Genomic DNA, 25,856 nt, shown 5'->3' on the forward strand with positions numbered 1-25,856 from the left:
GAATAATCTGAGGTAAGAAAAGTGTGTGAGTGTGTAAATGTGAAGTAGGCCACTGCTGGTGTGTGTGTGTGTGTGTGTGGGGGGGGGAGAATAGAAAGCTTAACAGATTGTACAAGGCTAAAAAGGATAAAGGAAGATACGCCAAGTAAAATAGTATCAATAAAAAAAATCTATTAAATGCTGTACAGTTAGCTCAAGGACCTATTAGAGGGTATTATTAAAAAGTGAAATAAGATTAAGCACAGCAAAGAGGAATTTTTGGTTCCAATTAAACATAATGCTTATAAACCAGCTAAAAAAGTTCAATTCAGTGTATCAAAAAATATATTTTATGGATGCATGCAGTTAAGCGAAAAAGTTTTTTTAATATTTATTTTAGTTAAGAAAATGACTGTACTTGCGAGCCTCTTGAGGAATGTGAAAGGAAATGATAAGCAAATATAAATGAGCTGTTATAGTACTCCCATGGCTTGTGTATTTAGAGAATGCATCATATTTAACCAACTCTGGTGAACAAAACATAGTTCACAAGATTACCTTCTGTTTAACTTTTCATTTCACAGGTGCCAGCTACAATTGATGACATGCCAAATTACTTTTGAGTGCAAACACAACAAAGCTTATACAGATCAGGGATATTAAAGAAATTACTCCACAACGTGGTGCAAGCAAATTAAATTTAATTTGTAGACATTGAGGCCTATTTATCAAGCCATCAACTATGCTGCATTCAATGGCACCAATGCACTCGTCTAACATTGCCTAAGATCGCGGCCGCAGACGTGAATACGCTTTCCATATTTATAAAAAAAGCTGACAAAAAGCCGCGTACCAGTCATTGATCTCGCTCAGCTTTTTCCCAACTTTATTTATACCCTGTCACTAAAGACCTCCACTATACTAAAATGTTTAATCCCTCTCCTGCCGCTCCCGGACCCCGCCACAACTAAATAAAGTTATTAAGCCCTATCCGCTGCTCCCGGAGCCCACCTCAACTCTAATAAAGTTATTAACCCCTATCACACCGCTCCCGGAGCCCACCGCAACCCTAATAAAGTTGTTAACCCCTATCCACATCACTACCACTTACTAAACCTAATAACCCCTAAACCGCCAGCCCCCCACATCACCATAAACTAAATTAAGCTATTACCCCTTAAACCTAACAACCCGCTAACTTTACATTAAATATTAACTCATCCCTATCTTATAATAAATTTAAACTTACCTTTAGAATAAAAATAAACTATATTAAACTACTAATTAACCTACCCTAACTATTATACCTAAATTGCATTAAACTATATTAAAATATTAATTAACCTACCTTAACTATTATACTAAAATTACATTAAACTATATTAAACTATTAATCAACCTACCCTATTATCCTACAATTACATTAAAATATATTAAACTATTAATTAACCTACCCTAAATATTATACTAAAATTACATTAAACTACAAATTAAATTAACTATATTACATATTTAAAACCTAACCCTACTCAAGTTATTTAAATCTGCAATAAAGAATTACTAAGTTACAAAAAAATAACAACTTAGTTACGCAAAATAAAAAAAACTAAGTTACACAAAATAAAAAATAAATTATCAAATATTTAAACTAATTACACCTAATCTAATAGCCCTATCCAAATAAAAAAGCCCCCCCAAAATAAAAAAAACCCCTAGCCTACAATAAACTACCAAGGGCTTTTTGCGGGGCATTGCCCCAAAGAAATCAGCTCTTTTACCTGTAAAAAAAATACAAACACCCGCCCAACAGTAAAACCCACCACCCACACAACCAAACCCCCCAAATAAAAACCTATCTAAAAAACATAAGCTCCACATTGCCCTGAAAAGGGCATTTGTATGGGCATTGCCCTTAAAAGGGCATTTAGCTCTTTTTCAGCCCAAACCCTAAGCTAAAAATAAAACCCACCCAATAAACCCTTAAAAAAAACCTAACACTAACCCCCGAAGATCCACTTACAGTTTTCGAAGACTGGACTTCCATCCTCATCCAAGCGGCAGAAGCCAGGAGAAGTCTTCTTCCAATTGAGCCGAAGTCTTCATCCAACCGGGCAAAAGTATTCATCCAGACGTCATCTTCCAATCATCCTATAGGATTGACCTTGCATTCTATTGGCTATTCCAATCAGCCAATAGGATGAAAGTTCAATCCTATTGGATGATTGCCGCTCTGCGCCGGATGGATGAAGATAGAAGATGCCGCCTGGATGAAGACTTCTGTCCGGTTGGATGAAGACTTCGGCCCGCTTGGATGAAGACTTCTGCCAGCTTCGCTGAGGACTTCTGCCGCTTGGATGAGGATGGATGTCCGGTCTTCGAAAACTGTAAGTGGATCTTCGGGGGTTAGTGTTAGGTTTTTTTAAGGGTTTATTGGGTGGGTTTTATTTTTAGCTTAGGGTTTGGGCTGAAAAAGAGCTAAATGCCCTTTTCAGGGCAATGGGGAGCTTAGGTTTTTTAGATAGGTTTTTATTTGGGGGTTTGGTTGTATGGGAGGTGGGTTTTACTGTTGGGGGTATTTGTATTTTATTTTACGGGTAAAAGAGCTGATTTCTTTGGGGCAATGCCCTGCAAAAGGCCCTTTTAAGGGCCATTGGTTGTTTATTGTAGGCTACGGTTTTTTTTTTATTTTGGGGGTTATTTTGATAGAGCTATTAGATTAGGTGTAATTAGTTTAAATATTTGATCATTTATTTTTTTATTTGTGTAACTTAGTGTTTTTTTATTTTGTGTAACTTGGTTGTTATTTTTTTGTAACTTAGTTGTTATTTTTTTTGTAACTTAGTAATTCTTTATAGTAGATTTAAATAACTTGAATAAGGTTAGGTTTTTAAATATGTAATATAGTTAATTTAATTTGTAGTTTAATGTAATTTTAGTATAATAGTTAGGGTAGATTAATTAATAGTTTAATATAGTTTAATGTAATTGTAGTATAATAGTTAGGGTAGGTTAATTAGTAGTTTAATATAGTTTATTTTAATTCTACAGGTAAGTTTAAATTTATTATACGACAGGGATGAGTTAATATTTAATGTAAAGTTAGCGGGTTGTTAAGTTTAGGGGTTAATAGCTTAATTTAGTTTATGGCGATGTGGGGGGCTGACAGTTTAGGGGTTCATAGGTTTAGTAAGTGGTAGTTATGTGGGAGGTCAGGGGATTAGGGGTTAATATATTTATTTAGTTTGCGCTGGGGTCCGGGAGCAGCGGAATAGGGGTTAATAATTTTATTAGAGTTGCGGCGGGGTCCAGGAGCGGCGGGATAGGGGTTAATACATTTACGGCTAGATTACGAGTTTTGCGTTATGGGTGGCTCGGTACTAACTTGCAAGTTATTGTCAATGCTCACCTCCCTATAGCGCTGTTATTACAGGTTTTCACAACCCCGGCATTAGCAGGCAATATTACAGCGTTGAGCAAAATTGAGCTCCATACTGCACTCAAATACCAGCGCTGCTTTGAGCTGGTTTTTCATGCTCGTGCATGATTTCCCCATAGACATCGATGGGAGAGCCGGTTAAAAAAAGCCTAACACCTGCAATAAAGGAGCGTAAAGCTCCGTAACGCAGCCCCATTGATTCCTATGGGGAAACAAAATTTATGTTTACACCTAACACCCTAACATAAACCCCAAGTCTAAACACCCCTAATCTGCTGCCCCCGACATCACCAACACCTACATTACACTTATTAACCCCTAATCTGCCGGCCCAACATAGCCACCACCTACATTACAATTAACCCCTAATCTGCCGCCCACAATGTCACAGCCACCTACCTTCACTTATTAACCCCATAATCTGCCGCCCCTAACATTGCCACCACCTACATTATACTTATTAACCCCTAATCTTCCGCCCCCAATGTCGCCGCCACTATACTTAAGTTATTAACCCCTAAACCTAACCCTAAGTCTAACCCTAACACCCACTAAATTGTACATAATTAAAATAAATCTAAATAAAAATTACAATTAATACCTAAATAATTCCTATTTAAAACTAAATACTTACCTGTAAAATAAACCCTAAGCTAGATACAATATAACTAAGAGTTACATTGTAGCTATCTTAGGTTTTATTTTTATTTCACAGGCAAGTTTGTATTTATTTTAACTAGACTAGTTAGTAAATAGTTATTAACTATTTACTAGCTACCTAGTTAAAATAAATACAAATTTACCTGTAAAATAAAACCTAACCTGAGTTACACTAACACCTAACCTTACACTACAATTAAATAAATTACATTAATTAAATACAATTAACTTAATTACAAAAACAAACAAACACTAAATTGCACAAAATAAAAAAAAAAATCAAATATTTTAACTAATTACACCTAATCTAATAGCCCTATCAAAATAAGAAAAGCCCCCCCCCCCCCAAATAAAAAATAACCCCTAGCCTAAACTAAACTGGGCCTTTTGCAGGGCATTGCCCCAAACAACCCCCTAACAGTAAAACCCACCACCCACACAACCAAACCCCACAAATAAAATCCTAATTAAAAAACCTAAGCTCCCTATTGCCCTGAAAAGGGCATTTGGATGGGCATTGCCCTTAAAAGGGCATTTAGCTCTTTTTCTGCCCAAACCCTAAGCTAAAAATAAAACCCACCCAATAAACCCTTAAAAAAACACTAACCCCCAAAGATCCACTTACAGTTTTCGAAGACCGGACATCCATCCTCAGCAAAGCCGGCAGATGTCTTCATCCAAGTGGGCCAAAGTCTTCATCCAAGGCGGCAGAAGTCTTTATCCAGACGGCATCTTCTATCTTCATTTATCCAGCGCGGAGCGGCTCCATCTTCATCTTCATATTCTTCTATATATATAAAGTCCCAAATGGATCCCACACCCGCTACTGCAACACAGCCTCTGGGGTGCACTTCAAACTGTAGTATGCCAATTAAATGAGAAAGGCACTCTCCGTATTTGATAAATCAAGTTTTACTTTAAGTGAATGTTTTCGGGGTTGCCCCCGTCCTCAGACTTTACAAAACAAACAGAAATAGAACAATTTATGTGTTTACCTGGTTATGATCCTGCTAGAGCATGTAGCGTCCCCTATGCACAACTGCGCATGCGCAAGAGACTATACGGAGGCCCCAGAGGTTCAAAAGAGTCACCAAGTCAAAAAATTAAAAAGTTAAAAACACAACACAACAAAATAGCAGATAAAGTTATATTGAAAGTGTATGGGGAATAAAATCGAGTATGTATAACGTGAGTGTACTATGCTGCTATGACAAAGGGTGGTACAGTAGATATACATTGCTTAATCGGGTATATCATTCCTCTCGCAAACCTGAAAATATTATCTACCCTGTTCATATGTTTTTATTCATCATAAAGCGGGCTTTATACTAATACATCAGTTGATGAAACATTGTACATCACTCATGCTATGATTTATAATATAACATGTCTCTAACATAAGGATTTCACGTATTGTTACCTAGCAACAGCAAACATAGCGTAATCACCAATCAGATGCCACAAATGCTAGTGAACCAATCATAAGGTATCATATGTTATTGTAACCTTACAACATCCTGGCTATTCAAAATCATGTAGTGCTTATTGTATCATAACAGGACACCAGCTACATATGTTTTATTTTTGTTGTGGGCCATTTTTTGACTTGGCATAACTGAAATTATTTACCTTATCGGTGGCATTATCAATTCTGTTTATGATTTGATATTGAATTAGTATACATGGTATACCGACTACTTTTGAGTTACGTGGTAAGCATAAACATTAATATGTGGTTGGGGTCTTATTGTTAACATTATATCATATGATAACACATTTGTGGTTTCAATGGCAACATTCTAATTAGATTGTTGGATATAGTTGGTATCCTAATATGATGCAATAAGCATTACATGAGTTTGTGATGCTAAGATGTTGCTAGGCTGCAACAACATGGGACGACTTACGATTGGTTTACTAGCATTTGAGGTATCTGATTCTTAATTACGCTATGTTTACTGTCACTAAGTTATAATGCCTGCAATCCTCATGTTAGAGGCTAGTCATACTATATATTATAAATCAAAGCAAGTGTGATATACAGTGTTCTATCAGCTTTTGTGTTAGGATGAAGGCCGTTTTATGATGAATGAACATACGATCAGGGTAGCTGAAAGTACAATAATACAATTTGTGGTCTGAATGGCAACATTGGAAATAGACACATTGAGATAGCTGGTGTCCTGTTATGATACAATAAGCACTACATGATTTTGTTTAGCCAGGATGTTGTAAGGTTACAATAACATATGATACCTTATGATTGGTTCACTAGCATTTGTGGCATCTGATTGGTGATTACGCTATGTTTGCTGTTGCTAGGTAACAATACGTGCAATCCTTATGTTAGAGACATGTTATATTATAAATCATAGCATGAGTGATGTACAATGTTTCATCAACTGATGTATTAGTATAAAGCCCGCTTTATGATGAATAAAAACATATGAACAGGGTAGATAATATTTTCAGGTTTGCGAGAGGAATGATATACCCGATTAAGCAATGTATATCTACTGTACCACCCTTTGTCATATAGTACACTCACGTTATACATACTCGATTTTATTCCCCATACACTTTCCATAAAACTTTATCTGCTATTTTGTTGTTGCGTTGTGTTTTTAACTTTTTAATTTTTTGACTTGGTGACTCTTTTGAACCTCTAGGGCCTCCGTATAGTCTCTTGCGCATGCGCAGTTGAGCATAAGGGACGCTACACGCTCTAGCAGGATCATAACCAGGTAAACACATAAATTGTTCTATTTCTGTTTGTTTTGTAAATTCTGAGGACGGGGGCAACCCCGAAAACGTTCACTTAAAGTAAAGCTTGATTTATCAAATACGGAGAGTGCCTTTCTCATTTAATTGGTATATATATATATATATATATATACATACACACAAAATAAATATATATTTCCAAAGTAGTAGAATGCACTCATCGGGTCTTTTAATCACATTAATTTTATTTCTATGTGACGTTTTGGAGTCTCCCCCGGTTTCAAACAAACATTTTACAGCAACATTCATGACTCACCCATTTATGTGATTCTCAAATCCCTCTTGAAACATCGCCGCCAGTGTTCCGGATGTTACCGCGGTCACATGACTTCCCCACTTTCTCAGTGGTTGCTAACGGCAACCGGACGATGTGCGGCGTCTGTGCATATTAAAAACAATAATAACAAAGTGACAATGCATTTCAAATGCAATATATAGGGTTTACATCCTAAACATCTACACATATATCAATCTTCATCAGAACATGTTTAGTATGCTCTTATTGCATTATTATATCCATCAGTGCATCCTGCTCTAAGAAAAGGTTAAGCCCTAGGAGCATTCACCTCTGTACTTGCTCATCTATACATGATCCAATTCCCATGTTATATATTCTATCATAGGTTAACAGTTTTAATACTAACAATCTGTTACTACCAAACCCTATACAGTTATGTCTATTTTACTATCCACTAATATTCCTGACTCTTATCATGATCACTCTTTGTTACATATTGACTAAACTAGTATACTTTACAGATAACAATGCCAATCTAGATGTACATTTAACCCCCATGGTGCTATGGTGCCCAGAGAATATATCCACCTGACCTCATGTTGTAATAACATCTTGGCCCTATCACCACCTCTGGGTAGTGGGGGTATGTGATCAATTATAATGTACTTTAGATCCAAAACAGTATGCTTGGCCAGGGCAAAGTGCCTAGCCACTGGTTGATCAGACGCCCCCTTTATTGATGGCAGTTTGGATAGCAGCACAATGGTTCGCCATTCTTGTTCTCAAGTGGTCCACCATTTTGCCACTGTTTTGCTAGGCACTTTGCCCTTGCCAAACATAATGTTTCGGATCTAAAGTACATTATAATTGATCACATACCCCCACTACCCAGAGGGCCAAGACATTAGATAGGGCCAATACGTTATTACAATGTGAGGCCAGGTGGATATATACTCTGGGCACCATGGCACTAGGGGGGTTAAATGTACATCTGGACTGGCATTGTTATCTGTAAAGTATACTAGTTTAGTCAATATGTAACAAAGAGGGATTGTGATAATAGTCAGGGACATCAGTAGATAGTACAATAGACACAGCTGTATAAGGTATGATTGTAACAGATTGTTAGCATTGAAATTGTTAACCTATGACAGAATATATAACATGGGAATTGGATCATGAATAGAGGAGATAATGCTAATGAAGTACAGAGGTGATTGCACATAGGGCTTAACTTTTTCTTAGAGAAGTATGCACTGACGGATAGAATAATATGCAATAAGAGCATGCTGATGAGGATTGATATATGTGTAGATGCTTAGGATGTAACCGCTATATATTGCATTTGATCCGTATTGCCACTTTGTTATTATTGTTTTTAATATGCACAGACACACGCCGCACTGCGTCCAGTTGCGATTAGCAACCAATGAGAAAGTGGGGAAGTCATGTGACTGCAGAAACTTCTGGGACTCCGGCGCCGATGTTGCAAGAGGGATTTGGGAATCACATGAAAGGGTGAGTAATGAATGTTGCTGTAAAATGTTTGTTTGAAACCGGGAGAGACCCCGAAAAGTCACATAGAAATAAAATTGATGTGATTAAAAGACCCGGTGAGTACCTTCTACTACTTTGGAACTGTATTAACACTTAAGGAGCAGTTGAGAAGTATTGTTTCTAGGAGTGCTGTACCAACCTCCATATATATATATATATATATATATATATATATATATATATATATATATATATATATACTATATATATATATATATATATATATATATATATATATATATTGTATATATATATATATATATATATTGTATATATATATATATATATATATATATACTGTATATAAATACAGTACTGTGCAAGCGTCTTGGGCTACCATTAGATTTTTTGTTTTAGCAATGGCATAATGACCTTATATAACTATTTCTCGGTCTCTTTATTAGAATACAACCAGAAAATACAGGATATCTGTATGCAGTATTAAAAAACAGAAAAAAATCTGAAAAAACTGCTTATATAGGCTAAAGTGGTAAGTATTTAGTGTGACCTCCCCTTACACTTGAGCAATAGCAGGAACCTGACTCTTGTAAACTAAACAAAATGGAACCCTAATTAATGTCATTGCTAACACTTGAATTTGTCCAACAATTTCATGTCAAAATGACTGCTGTGTAAAAGGTCTATTACACCAGGTTCTTGCAAGAAATGATTGAGCATTACATACACATGTAGTATGTGTTTAATTAATTGAATGCTTGCTAATAAGACCAACGTTCAATCACATAATTCCACTCAAAATGCCAAAGATCACAGAATTAGACAGGCATAAAATTATACTTTGCATCAGCAAGGCCCCTCTAAAAGGGAAATCAGCAAACAAACTGGATACTCATGATGTGGTATTCAAGCTGTTATAAAGAAATCTGAAGAATTAGAAGAGGTCAAGGACATAAAAAAGGATTGGAAGGCCAAGAGAACCTTCAAACTCTAATGAGAAGAATTTCTTCTTTGAGAGACCAGAAAAAGTCCAACAAGGACCTAGCTCAGCATCTGGCCGCTTCATCGGGATGCCAAGTTAACCCTTCTACAGTCTGAAGAAGCTTGTTCAGGACTGAACTTTGTGGAAGGGCACCACTTTTTCAGAAGGGGAACAGGTTGAAAATGCTAAGATATGCTAAAGCTAACAAATGCCTAGATTATGAGTTGTGCATTACGGTTTTAACGCTGAAAAAAATTGCAATTTCAGCGTAAAAACAGTAATGCAGCCATTACGAGTTGTGTCGGTATAGCTATACCGCAAGCATTTTAGCCTCTAATGCAATGTCACTACCGCACTCAAAAAAATTACGTTTTTGTGTGGGATTTCCATAGCACCGGTATTATAGGTTGTGCAGTGAGGCTAAAATGCTTGCCTTACAGCCTATACCGACACGATCCATACCGCAAATCTAAGAGCAGTAGTTATGGATTTTGTGTAACAAAAATGTTTCACAAAACTCATAACTAAACTTTTACAAAGTACACTAACACCCATAAACTACATATTAATCCTTAAACCACAGCCCTCCTGCATCACAAACACTATTTAAAACATATTAACCCCCAATCTGCCGCCCGCCCACATCCCCAACACTATAATAAAGTTATTAACCCCTATTCTGCTGCTCCCCGCCACCGCCGCCACTAACTAAACCTATTAATCCCTAAACCACCAGCCTCCCCCCACATCTCCACTATTAAATTCAACTATTAACTTCTAAACCTATCACCCCCTAACTTTAAATTAAAATTACAATATCCCTATCTTAAAATAAATAAAAACTTACCTGTGAAATAAAAAAAACGAAGTTTAAACTAAGAATTAACCTAACATTACTATTATGCTAAACTATTATACTAAAATTAAAATAACTACCAATTAAAACAACTAAATTACACATTAAAAAAAACCTAACTCTACTAAAAAATGTCTAAAATTTTTTAAACAATACTAAATTACAAAATATAACAAACACTAAATTACGAAAAATAAACTAAATTATCAAATATAAAAACAATTACACCTAATTTAATAGCGCTATAAAAAATAAAAAGCCCCCCAAAATAAAAAAAACCCTAGCCTACAATAAACTACCAATAGCCCTTAAAAGGGCCATTTTTAGGGCATTGCCCTGAAGAAATCAGCTCTTTTACCTGGAAAAAAATACAAAGACCCCCCCAACAGTAAAACCCACCACCCAACCAACTCCCCAAAATAAAATATTCAAATCAGCCAATAGAATTTAATTAGCTCTCATCCTATGGGCTGATCTGAACAGCCATTAGGATTTCAGTAGCTCTCATCCTATTGGCTGATTTGAATTTCAAGTATCAAAACAGCCAATAGGAATGCAAGGGATGCCATTTTGAAAAGGTTCCCTTGCATTGAAGTTCCATTCTACGGCGGTGACCGTATGAAGAGGACGCTCCACGCCGGATGTCTTCAAGGATGGATCTGCTCCGCACCGCCGGGATGAAGATAAAAGACGCCACCTGGATGAAGACTTCTCACCGCCTGGATGAAGACTTCTCTGCCTGGATGAGGACTTCTAGCCGCCTGGATGACGATGGATGTCCGGACTTTAGAAACTGTGAGTGTATCTTTGGGGGTTAGTGTTAGGTTTTTTTTTTAATTTTTGGGGGTGTTTTTTTTTTAGATTAGGGTTTTGGGCTTTAGGTAAAAGAGCTGAATGCCCTTTTCAGGGCAATGTAAAAAAACTGAATGCCTTTTTAACCCCTTAATGACCGGACCATTTTTCAATTTTCTTACCCTTAATGACAATGGCTATTTTTACATTTCTGCAGTGTTTGCGTTTAGCTGTAATTTTCCTCTTACTCGTTTACTGTACCCACACATATTATATACCGTTTTTCTCGCCATTAAATGGACTTTGTAAAGATACCATTATTTTCATCATATCTTATAATTTACTAAAAAAAAATGATAAAATATGAGGAAAAAATTGAAAAAACACACTTTTTCTAACTTTGACCCCCAAAATCTGTTACACATCTACAATCACCAAAAAACACTGATGCTAAATAGTTTATAAATTTTGTCCTGAGTTTAGAAATACCCAATGTTTGCACGTTCTTTGCTTTTTTTGCAATTTATGGGGCAATAAATACAAGTAGCACTTTACTATTTCCAAACCACTTTTTTTCAAAATTAGCGCTAGTTACTTTGGAACCCTGATATCTGTCAGGAATACCTGAATATCCCTTGACATGTATATATTTTGTTTTAGAAGACATCCCAAAGTATTGATCTTGGCCCATTTTGGTATATTTCATACCACCATTTCACCGCCAAATGCGATAAAAAAAAAAAAAAGTTCACTTTTTCACAAATTTTGTAACAAACTTTAGGTTTCCCACTGAAATTATTTATAAACAGCTTCTGCAATTATGGCACAAATGGTTGTAAATTCTTCTCTGGGATCCCCTTTTTCAGAAATAACAGACTTATATGTCATTGTGGTTGCGTTTTGGTAATTAGAAGGCCGCTAAATGCCGCTGCGCACCACACATGTTTTATGTCCAGGAGTGAAGGGGTTAATTAGGGAGCTTGTAGGGAGCTTGTAGTGTTAATTTTAGCTTTAGTGTAGTGTAGTAGACAACCCCAAGTATTGATCTAGGCCCATTTTGGTATATTTTATGCCACCATTTCACCGCCAAATGCGAGCAAATAAAAAAAAAACTTTACATTTTTCACAATTTTAGGTTTCTCACTGAAATTATTTACAAACAGCTTGTGTTATTATGGCAGAAATTGTTGTAAAAGCTTCTCTGGGATCCCCTTTGTTCAGAAATAGCAGACTTATATGGCTTTGGCGTTGCTTTTTGGTAATTAGAAGGCCGCTAAATGCTGCTGCGCACCACACGTGAATTATGCCCAGCAGTGAAGGGGTTAAATTAGGTAGCTTGTAAGGAGCTTGCAGGGTTAATTTTAGAGATCAGCCTCCCACCTGACACATCCCACCCCCTGATCCCTCCCAAACAGCTCTCTTCCCTCCCCCACCCCACAATTGTTCCCACCATCTTAAGTACTGGCAGAAAGTCTGCCAGTACTAAATAAAAGAGTTTTTTTTTTTTTTTAAATAAAAATAATAAAATATTTTAGTTGTGATGAACCCCTTCCTTAGCACCAACCTCCCTGATCCCCCCCTCCAGCTCTCTAACCCTCTCCCCTACCTAATTACCGCCATCTTGGGTACTGGCAGCTGTCTGCCAGTACCCAGTTTGGCCCCACAAACCAAAGTATTTTAATTTTATTTTTAACTTTTATTTTTATTTTTAATTATTTCTGTAGTGTAGCAGCCCCCCCCACAATACCCCCACCCCCTCCCCCTCCCAGATCCTTTTATATGTAAAAAAAAAATTTTTAACTTTTTTTCCCCCTTCCTAACTTCATTGGTGTCAGTGTGGCTAATGCGTGCACATGCACGTGCACGCGCGTCCACGTGCACACGTGTCCACGTGCACGCCCTCGTGCACGCGCGTGCATCGTGCACGCGTGCGCGCATCGTGCATGCGCGCACACGCTCCCTCCTCCCACCCGGTCAAAGGGCACCATCGGCACCATCGCTACCAGTGCAGAGAGGGCCACAGAGTGGCTCTCTCTGCATCGGAAGCTTGTAAAGGGGTATTGCAGGATGCCTCCATATCGAGGCATCACTGCAATACCCTCAGAGCTGCTGGAAGTGGTTGTGATCACTTCCAGCACTCTGTTAGACAACTGACGTACCAGGTACGTCTATTGTCATTAACTGCTTGTTAATGCATGACGTACCTGGTACGTCAGTTGTCATTAAGGGGTTAAGGGCAATGCCTATACAAATGCCCTTTTCAGGGCAATGGGTATCTTAGGTTTTTGTTAGAGTTAGGCTTTTAATTTTGGGGGGTTGTTTGGGTGGTGAGTTTTACTGTTGGGGGGTCTTTGTATTTTTTTCCAGGTAAAAGAGCTCATTTCCTTAGGGCAATGCATTTAGGGCTTTTGGTAGTTTATTGTAGGCTAGAGCTTTTTTTATTTGGCGGGGGGGCTTTTTTATTTTTATAGGGCTATTAGATTAGGTGTAATTGTTTTTATTTTTGATAATATTGTTTGTTATTTTTCATAATTTAGTGGTTGTTATTTTTCATAATTTAGTACTTTTTATTTTTTGTAATTTTAGACTTACATTTTTTTAGTAGTGTTTTTTTTTAATGTGTAATTTAGTTTTTTTAATTGGTAGTTATTTTAATTTTAGTATAATAGTTTAGTATAATAGTTATGTTAGGTTAATTGTTAGTTTAAACTTAGGTTTTTTTTATTTCACAGGTAAGTTTTTATTTATTTTAAGATAGGGATATTGTAATTTTAATATAAAGTTAGGGGGGTTGTTAGGTTTAGGGGTTAATAGTTTAATTTAGTTTTTTTGCGATATGGGGGACTAGCGGTTTAGGGGTTAATAGGTTTATTTAGTGTCGGTGATGTGGGAGGCCAAAGGTTAATACATTTATTATAGTGGCGGCGTTGTCGGGAGCGGTGGAATATGGGTAAATAACTTTTATTAATGGTGGTGATGTCGGGGGCGACAGATTAGGGGTAAATAACTTTAATTTGGTGTTGGCGATGTCGGGGGCAGCAGATTAGGGGTGTTTAGACTTGGAGTTTATGTTAGGGTGTTTTTTTCCCTATAGACATCAATGGGGTTGCATTACGGAGCTTTTCATTCCGCACTTCAGGTGTTAGTCTTTTTCTAACAATCTCTCCCCATTGATGTCTATGGGGGAAAGCGTGCACAAGCACGTCAAAGCAGCCCTTGGATTTTGTGCGGTATTGAACTTAACACCACCATATTGCATGCACCAGGAGGCTTTTCAGAAGCTAATAATGGCAGCGCTATGGAGGGTGAAATAACGCAACTTTTGTTGCGTTAGTTTCGCACTCTCTATAGCGCAAAATGCGTAATCTAGGCAATTGATTGGTATGTGTTATGTAGTGACAAATCCAAGTTTGAATATTTTGGGTCCGATTGTCGACAATATGTGAGAACAAGAGTTGGAGAGAGATGGAAGAATGAGTGCCTGTGGCCTTCAGTGAAACATGGTGGAGGGTCTGTCCTGGTTTTGGGCTTCACTTCTGCCAGTGGTGTTGGTGATATTGTCCAAATTGATGGGATCATGAATGCTGAAAAGTATAGACAGGTTTTAATTCATCATGCCATTTCTTCTGGAAAGTGCCTTATTGGGAATGGTTTTATTTTTCAGCATGATAACAATCCCAAGCACACTGCTAATGCAGTAAAATCATATTTGGAGAGAAAAACAGCTGAAAAAACAATGACAGTCATGGAATGGCCTCCACAGAGTCCAAACCTGTATATTAAAGAGGCAGTATGGGATCACCTGGATAGAGAAAAAAATAAGACAATCTAAATCTAAAGAAGAACTCTGGGAAGTGCTGAATGAAGCTTTCATAATATACTAGAAGATTACTTCAGAAAACTTCAGGACAATCTCCCCAAAGTATACTTAGTGCCAAGGGAGGTCATACTAAATACTGACTTTTGCCTGAAGAAGAAATTTTGTTCAGGGAATTGCTTTTTTTTATATATTGTGTACATATTTCCTGTATTTTCTGTTTGTATCATAATAAAGAGGCGGAAAAATAAATGTCAAATGGTCATTAAATCTTTGCTAAAATAACAAATCTAATAGTGGCCTAAGACTTTTGCTCGGTACTGTATATATATCATATATAGCCCTTTGCAATCAGATACATGGCCATATACCATATACCTTTAAACCCTTATAAATATTTTTTATGAATATTTATTTGACTGATTTTTATCAGATAGTATTTAAATAAGTATAAAAGTATAGCTTAAAGTATTTATGTTGTGTTTGGTGCAACTATTTATTTTAGTCCTAATCCTTTATGCCAGGTCTTCAGTCATGGCCACCAGATGCCCTTTAAATTTGATTGTGCTCAAGTAAGCTAATTTACTTTCAACTTGTAATGAGTTCAAATTAACGCGCCTGCATTATTCTTTTATCGCGTGCACACTAACATTAGCGTGAAACTTGTAATCTAGCACATTATTTTTTTTCCTAATGAAGTACAGACATGTGAGAAGTATTTTATATGTAATTGTGATGTATTAGCAATCAGGACATGTGTATATTGAAAATCTGTGATTGTAAAACAAAACACAGAAGGGCACCTCCTAGTGTGATATAGTATAGGCCAGTGGTTCTCAACCAAAGTGACCTCAAGGCCCGGTAAATTTTAGCTGGACATGTCCAGGGCCCGGTAGTTTTTTATATATATATATATATATATATATATATATATATATATATATATATATATATATATATATATTATATATCTATATATATATAAATATATATATATCTCTATATATATATATATATATATATATGTATATATATCTATATATATATCTATATATATATATATATATATATATATATATATATATATTAAGCATCAGGGATTTGCCCTATCAGTAACTAAGCAGTTCAGTGTGGGTTTAGTGGGGGCCCTGGAGTGTGGGGGTCCTGCCTAGGGTGTGTCGCTGTGAGGGCCATGGAGTGTGAGGTCTGGCCCTGGAGGTTGGGGGCCCTTTCTTTGGCCCTTAATGTTGGGGGTCCTGGCTCTGGAGGTTGATGGGCCTGTTGGGGTTAGGGCAGGGAGGCTACCATGTTCATTTGCATACATTTGAATACATTTGGGTCAGTGTGAGACAGTTTTCCTGGGGCCTTGATTGGTCTCAGTTTTCCCCTTGTGTGCAGTGGGGTAAGAGTGTGCAGTGGGGGCATGACAGGTCAGGGCCCACCAGCAGGGCTATCACGGCCCAGTACTGGGCCACGGCCCGGCTGTTGAGAAACCAGGGTATAGGCAATATACATATATGCAAATGGCAATGTAAAGGTACTCACAAGTGTGGCAGCACTCACTTGTGCTTAGTAAAACCTGCTGGGGTCTCTCAGTGTTCCAGCTCACTGTAATTAGGCTCCCACACACCTCCGTCAGGGGCGTAGTCTACAAACAGAAAAAAAATGGCTCTCAGTCAAGTGAAATGTAAAACTCACTTTAAATTAAAACTAAGTAAAAACACAAAAATGTGCAACTAGTTTCTCAGCTGACACGCTGTTTCCTCAGGCCTGAGGAAACAGCGCGTCAGCTGAGAAACTAGTTGCACATTTTTAATTACACAGTGTAAACTTTCTTGTACACTGTGTTATTACTTTGTTTTAATTAAAAGTGAGTTTTACATTTCACTTGACTGAGAGCCAGTTTTTTCCTGTTTGGAGACTACGCCCCTGACGGAGGTGTGTGGGAGCCTAATTACAGTGAGCTGGGACACTGAGAGACCCCAGCAGGTTTTACTAAGCACGAGTGAGTGCTGCCACACTTGTGAGTACCTTTACATTTCCATTTGCATATATGTATATTGCCTATACTATATCACACTAGGAGGCGCCCTTCTGTGTTTTGTTTTACCATCACGGATTCTTGTTGACCTTTTTTCTGGGAAGGAGCTGCCGTGATCCAAGGATAAAGATACCAACTAACCAAAGTGGAATTCTCATCAACAGAGACTGATTATTCAATGGACTAATAAGTTATAGCACATCATATGCATTAATTATCTTATCATTCAGATTATTGTATTGTATTGTATTATTCACACCATTGTATTGTTCAGTATTATTCTAACAATTACAGTCCTCTTTTGCGCCCCCTCGAGTGGTGACAAGGAATTGTCATCAGGTTGTTCATGTGTATATTTAAATGTTTATTTTGAATGTTCAAATGTATCATCCAGAAAACAGAAGAACATTTTTCAAAGAAAAGTAGTAAAGAAAGAAAATCATGAAATGAAAAGTGTTGTGTTTCTTTCCCACAAAATTCCAACAGTGAAAACATTATTGAAAAAAGGACAGTTTATTTAGAAAAAAGGAAAGTTAATCTTGTATATTGAATCAAGTGTGCACAAGAACATTAGACTGAAATACATTTAAAAAAAGTGGAGCTGTGTTTTCAAGAGATAAAGGGGGATATTTATCAAGCTCCGTATAGAGCTTGAGGACCCTTGTTTCAAGTTATTAAGAAGTTATGAAGACCGATGCCTCCCTAACTTGTCCACCTGCTCTGAGGCGGCGGACAGAAATCAACCCAATCAAATTTGATTGGGTTGATTGACACCCCCTGCTAGTGGTCGATTGGCCGCTAATCTGCAGGGGGCGGCCTTGCACCAGCAGTTCACAAGATTGATGTGCAGCGGACATGATACGCTACTTCATATCATGAACGCTTGCACATTGTTAAATATGCCCCATAGGCTGTAGAAATAGAAAGAAGAAAATATTTGGAAAAAAATGTACTAAAAAAGTGTTTTCTGATGGTTTACAATACAGCTGTCCAATTATCCCCACTTAAAAATGTAATAAGCATATGTTCTAACAGTTTGGAAAGGCTTTACATTTGAGAACCTTGCAAAAAGCCTTTTAAAATACTTGACAGTACTTCTGATGGATTGGAATAGATCCCCAAAAATTATAATTAATTTGTTTTTTGCTTAAGCAGTCTATGAAGCACATTAGTGGATAGTTGTGCTGAAGCATATTCAGTTCTATTTTTGGTATACAAATAGTGGATTTTTTCTCTTTTATATCTGGAAAGTTACAGAATGCAAATGTGTATGTAATGAAAACCACTAAAATGTTATAGCTAGTACTGTCTGATGGAGTCCATGATACAATGCATGCTATCTTGGGGGAATGCATTTGCATTTGCTAAAATGCTGTAAAAATAAAAAGGGTATAATTGGCATAATTTAGGATGGCACTGAATCATTCCTACATTTTACAGCCAGCAAATAATGGAATGTCAAGTATAATGGCAGAATTTCAATTTTCTACAACTGTCAAAAACTGTCTTTATGTGTGGTATTTTTAAATGCAAAGAAAAGGTCTGGAACAAAGGATAATTTTAACACTAGCACCCTTATTGAATTATTAAATAACTAATTCATTAGCTATGGAACCCAAGGAAGACTGGTCATTTGTGCATTTAGCCACACTGTAGTTATGATAATTGAGACCAGCTGTTATACTGTTTAGTTTCTGGACTTGATCCAAAATAACAGGATGGCGACACTGCTCAAATAAGTCAGACTGCAAGCAGTAGTGGTGCATGAATAGCCCTATAGCGTGTACTCTAACAGCAGTTTGCTTTGGGCCATGAGTCAAGATTTGTCAAGAGGTAATATTTGCCTGACATCAATAAACCAGCTGGATATGGTAAGAGTCTGAATGCTATAACAAAATCAATTCCATTTAACCATTTCCATCATTTGTTCCATAATATATTATTGAACTCGAGAACTCCTTTTTTTTACTTTTTTATGGATGAAATCATGGCCAGATGTTATTTATCATAAAACTAAAAAAATGTAAGTAGAAAACAGGAAAAATAAGAACGTGAGTTCCCCATGATTTATACTTAAAGGGACATTTTAATGCACAAATTACATGTTCTAATTTGCTTTTATAATACTGGCCCTAGCTTTGAATTTAACCTTTGCAAAAAAGTTAAACACATAGGTGAGCACATAGGTCAAGCTTTCTAACTTCCGAGCATGACATAGCTAGTGATTGGTGGGGTTGTGCAACTGCCAATCTTGTATAGCTGACCAGTCATGTCCTGCTTAGGAACCCTAAGGTTTGAGAATGTCAGGGAATCATTTCAAGAACTGCATGTTTTACATTTTTTAATTATCGCCACTTAAAATTCCACTCCCATTTATCAGCATATAATGATGTTGCAATAAAGGAAATACACAGTAGGATGTAGAACACTATGTGCTATTCTAAATATTCAGCAGAAACACATAGAAAACATTATTCTCACATAAATATTCGTTCTTTGTTTCTCAAGGAGCATTCATATATATTTATGTTAAAACTTGAAATACAATCGGCTAGATTACAAGTTTTGTGGTAACAGGGGTGCGTTGTTAACAAGCTTTTTTTTTAAACACTCCCTTAAGACAACGCTGGTATTACGGATTCTTTTAAACCTGGCGTTAGCCGCAAAAAGGTAAGCATAGAGAAAATTTTAGCTCCACATCCCACCTCAATACCAGCGTTGCTTACGGTAGCGGTAAGCTGGCTAAACGTGCTCGTGCACAATTTCCCCATAGGAAACAATGGGGCTGAGCCAGCTGAAAAAAACCTAACACCTGCAAAAAGCAGTGTTCAGCTTCTAACGCAGCCCCATTGATTCCTATGGGGAAATTAATTTTATGTCTACACCTAACACCCTAACATGAACCCTGAGTCTAAACAGCCCTAATCTTACACTTATTAACCCCTAATCTGCTGTCCCCAACATCGTCGCCACCTACATTATAATTTTTAACCCCTACTCTGACACTCCGGACACCGCCGCCACCTACATTATCCCTATGAAACCCTAATCTGCTGCCCCCAACATCGCCGCAACCTACCTACACTTATTAACCCCTAATCTGCCGCCACCATTATAATAATGTTATTAACCCCTAAACCTAAGTCTAACCCTAACACCCCCCTAATTTAAATATAATTTAAATAAATCTAAATAAAATAACTACAATTAAATAAATTACTCCTATTTAAAACTAAATACTTACCTATAAAATAAACCCTAAGCTAGTAATTAATAGTTACATTGTATATAGCTTAGGGTTTATTTTTATTTTACAGGCAAATTTGTATTTATTTTAAAGGGCCATTATACACTCATTTTTTTCTTTGCATAAATGTTTTGTAGATGATCTATTTATAAAGCACATAAAGTTTGTTTTTTAAAAAAATGTATAATTTTGCTTATTTTTAAATAACATTGCTCTGATTTTCAGACTCCTAACCAAGCCCCAAAGTTTTATTTGAATACCGTCAGCTACCTTCTCCAGCTTGCTCCTGTTTGTGTAAAAGGTCTTTTCATATGCAAAAGAAGGGGGAGGGGGGGGAGTGTCTTATTTCCCACTTGCAGTGGGCTTTCCAGCTGCCTTTTCAACCGAGCTAAACTTAAAGCTTCTAAGTACGTTTTTAAACCATTTTATACTGGATTTTTATATCAGTATCTGTGCATCTTATTCTTTATAGTAGTGTCTATTACATGCAGTTATATGAAAATGAGTGTATACTGTCCCTTTAACTAGGTAGAATAGTTATTAAATAGTTATTAACTATTTAATAACTACCTAGTGAAAATAAATACAAATTTACCTGCAAAATAAATCCTAACCTAAATTACAATTACACCTAACACTACACTATCATTAAATAAATTACCTAAACTACCTACAATTAATTACAATTAAATTAAATAAACTAAAGTACGAAAAACAACAAACACTAAATTACAGAAAAAATTATTTAAATAAAATTACTACAATTAAATAAATTAATCCTATTTAAAACTAAATACTTACCTGTAAAATAAACCATAAGATAGCTACAATATAACTATTAGTTATATTGTAGCTATCTTATGGTTTATTTTACAGGTCAGTATATAGTTTTAAATAGGATTAATTTACTTAATTGTAGTAATTTTAATAGTTACATTGTAGCTAGTTTAAGGTTTACATTTATTTTACAGGTAAATTTGTACTTATTTTAACTAGGTAGCTATTAAATAGTTAATAACTATTTAATAACTATTGTACCTATTTAAAATAAATACAAAGTTGCCTGTAAAATAAATATAAACCTTAAGCTAGCTACAATGTAACTATTAGTTATATTGTAGCTATCTTATGGTTTATTTTACAGGTCAGTATATAGTTTTAAATAGGATTAATTTACTTAATTGTAGTAATTTTATTTAGATTATTTTAAATTATATTTAAGTTAGGGGGGGTTAGACTTAGGTTTAGTGGTTAATACCTTTAATATAGTAGCAGCGACGTTGGGGGTGGCAGATTAGGGGTTAATAAATGTGGGTAGGTGCCGGCGATGTTAGGGACGGCAGATTAGGGGTTAATGAAATTGAAATAGTGTTTGCGAGACATTAAAAAGCAGCGTTGGGACCTCTCTACGCTGCTTTTTAAGGCTAACACAAGACTCGTAATCTAGCCGTTTGTTTTTTTCTCAGTTTAATGTAGGTGCAAGTCACTTTGTCAGCATAGCCCAAAATAGAATATTACCTATTGGGCTATGTATAAAATGTTTATTATTGCTATTTTAATATATTGTATAGCAATTTTAATCAGAACATTAAACAATATCTATGCTGAGTCTGTGTCAGTTTTTTTTATTATGAAAATCAAGTCTGTGGGGTATATTCACCAATGTGCGAGCGGACATGATACGAAGTAGTGTATCATGTCTGCTGCACATAGCGGCACATCGATAAATGCCGACAACATAAGCTGTTGGCATTTATCATTGCACCAGCAGTTATTGTGAACTGCTGGTGCAATGCTGCCCCCTGCAGATTTGCGGCCAATAGGCCGCTAGCAGGGGGTGTCAATCAACCTGATCATATTCGATCGGGTTGATTTCTGTCCACCACCTCAAAGCAGGCGGAAAAGTTATGGAGCAGCAGCCTTTAGACCGCTTCATACGAGCTTGATAAATATGCCCCTGTGTCTTTCTCAGTGTTGAATTCAAGAGATGTTGCTTTACAGAGATGATGACAACTTCTACTGTATTGTGTGAAATCTATATGATTCAGGACCCACAGTTGTCACTAAAGCAGGTTGCCAGCCAATAATTGTCTTCATATGCAAGTAGCAGATGTTGCGTTAGATTAATATTTTGTCTGAGTTCCCAGGGTGTTGTATGGAACAAGTATCACATGTCAGAATTTTATGACTCTTTGCAGGACCCTGTAATCCTCAGCATTAGACAGTTTACTAGTCAACATCTTCCTCTTCTAATTGTACTTCAGACTTTATCATACTTTGAATGCAATAATATAAACAACTGAAAGCTCTCATTCTCTCTCATGAAAGAAAAAAGAAAGAAAGAAAGAAAGAAAGAAAGAAAGAAAGAAAGAAAGAAAGAAAGAAAGAAAGAAAGAAAGAAAGAAAGAAAGAAAGAAAATTAATTAGTTTAACTCCTCTCAGAAACACAGAAAGGCCTGGCAATTCTGGATTTGTGAAATAATGCTCACATTATAAGCTGGCATCCAAAGGGTGCTTTTCGTAGAATGATCTATTCTAATAAATAAAATAATCAGTTATGCATGTGTTTGTAAGAGTTTACAGTTTATTTAATATCACACTCAGATTTACAATCTTTTAAAAGGCAATGGCATCTATTTATCAACCCATCAACTTATTTGCATTCGACGGCACCAATACGCTCGCCTAAGATCGCCTAAGATCGCCTAACATCGCAGCCGCGGACCTAAATACGTTCTCCAAAGTTATCAAAAAAGCTGTCAAAAAGCCACGCACCAAGTACGGGGCGATGAGCAGCGGACTGTTTTCACAGCTTTATTGGTATACTGTCACTAAACACCCACACTATACTAAACTCTTTTACCCCTATACCGCCGCTCCCCAAGCCCCCGCAACTCTAATAAATGTATTAACCCCTAAACCGCAGCTCACGGACCCCACCGCAACTAAATAAAGTGTTTAACCCCTAAACCGCCGCTCACGGAGCCCACCGTCACCTACATTATACTTATTAACCCCTAATCTGCCACCCCCTACACCACCGCCACCTACATTATACTTATTAACCCCTAATCTGCCGCCCCCTACACTGCCGCCACTTACATTATATTTATTAACCCCTAATCTGCCCCCCTACACCGCCGCCACTATATTAAATTTATTAACCCCTAAACCTAAGTCTAACCCTAACACCCACTAACTTAAATATAATTTAAATAAATCTAAATAAATATTTCTATCATTAAATAAATTATTCCTATTTAAAACTAAATACTTACCTATAAAATAAACCCTAAGCTAGCTACAATATAACTTATAGTTACATTGTAGCTAGCTTAGGGTTTATTTTTATTATTTTTTTTATTATTTTTACAGGCAAGTTTGTATTTATTTTAACTAGGTACAATAGTTATTAAATAGTTATTAACTATTTAATAACTTCCTAGTTAAAATAAATACAAATATACTACACACTATACTACACTGTCATTAAATAAATTTCCTAAACTAAATACAATTAAATACAATTAAATAAAATTATCTAAAGTACAAAAACAAACAAACACTAAATTACAGAAAATAATAAACCAATTACAAGATTTGTAAACTAATTACACTTAATCTAATCCCCCTAACAAAATAAAAAGCCCCCCAAAATAAAAAAGCCCTACCCTACACTAAATTACAAATAGCCCTTAAAAGGGCCTTTTGCGGGGCATTGCCCCAAAATAATCAGCTCTTTTACCTGTAAAAAAAATTACAAATCCCCCTCCAATATTAAAACCCACCACCCACACAACCAACCCTACTCTAAAACCCACCCAATCCCCCCTTAAAAAAACCTAACACTAACCCCTTAAAGATCACCTTACTGTGAGAAGTCTTCACCCAACCGGGCTGAAGTCCTCAATGAATCCGGCACAAGTGGTCCTCCAGACGGGCAGAAGTGGTCCTCCAGATGGGCAGAAGTCTTCATCCAGACGGCATCTTCTATCTTCATCCATCTGGCGTGGAGCGGGTCCATCTTCATGACATCCGACGCGGAGTATCCTCTTCTGACAACGTCTTCTTGTTGAATGAAGGTACCGTTAAGTGACGTCATCCAAGATGGCGTCCCTTCAATTCCAATTGGCTGATAGAATTCTATTAGCTAATCGGAATTAAGGTAGAAAAAATTCTATTGGCTGATGCAATCAGCCAATAGGATTTAAGTTCAATCCTATTGGCTGATCCAATCAGCCAATAGGATTGAGCTCGCATTCTATTGGCTGATTGGATCACCAATTGAAAATCAGGTACGCTGATTGAAATTGAAAACCAGGTATGCTGGGCCGGAATAGTGGCGAGCGTACCTGATAGAAATTTGATAAATAGCAAAAGTAGTCAGATTGTGCCGAATTTGCATTCGGAACATCTGTAATGATGTAAGCATCGATCTGTGTCGGACAGAGTCTGGCGGATCGTATGTTACGTCACAAAATTCTACTTTTGCCGGTCTGTAGGGTTTGATATCTAAGGAGAATCAGGCTCGCCACAAATACGTTGCGGAATTCCAGCGTATTTGCGGTTGATGGCTTGATAAATAGATGCCAATGAATCTAAAAATCTAAAAATGGCAAAATAATTTTGTTTTTGGTAGTGCAGGAAAGTCATGAATAATGATTTGTTATCTATGTCATATGGCCAAGGCCAAGTTAGGTTTAAAAACATTATATCTAAGCAAGCAGGAACTGGTAAATCAGAAAAAAAGGGGTCTGGTAAATAACAACATTAAATGTATGATCTATTTGGGTAACCTTGACTTAACAATTTTTATAGGTGTCCCCAGAGCTTTGCAATATGCAGTACAATTACTCAGATTAATATCACTCAGCCAACGAATAAGGCAAAAAAGAAAGCATCTTGAACATAATTATAAATATTTTGAATTACCTTTTGGCTAGATTACAAGCTTTGCGTTATGAGCGGCTTGGTACTAACTTGCAAGTTATTTCCACCGCTCACCTCCCTATAGCGCTGCTATTACAGGTTTTCATAAACCCGGCGTTAGCAGACAATATTGCAGCGTTGAGCTCCATTGAGGTCCATACCGCACTCAAATACCAGCGCTGCTTTGAGCTGGTTTCACGTGCTCGTGCACAATTTCCCCATAGACATCAATGGGGAGAGCTGGCTAAAAAAAAGCCTAACACCTGCAATAAAGGAGCGAAAAGCTCTGTAACACAGCCCCATTGATTCCTATGGGGAAACTAAATTTATGTTTACACCTAACACCCTAACATAAACCCGAGTCTAAACACCCCTAATCTGCCAGCCCCAACATCCCTGACACCTACATTCCACTTATGAACCCCTAATCTGCTGCCCCTGATATCGCCGCCACCTACAGTACACTTATTAACCCCTAATATGCTGCCTCTAACATCGCCGCCACTTACCTACATTTATTAACCCCTAATCTGCCGCCCCCAATGTCACCATCACAATACTAAAGTTTTTAACCCCTAAC

The sequence above is a fragment of the Bombina bombina genome, chromosome 2, assembly GCF_027579735.1.
Source record: "Bombina bombina isolate aBomBom1 chromosome 2, aBomBom1.pri, whole genome shotgun sequence".
Lineage (NCBI taxonomy): Eukaryota > Metazoa > Chordata > Amphibia > Anura > Bombinatoridae > Bombina > Bombina bombina.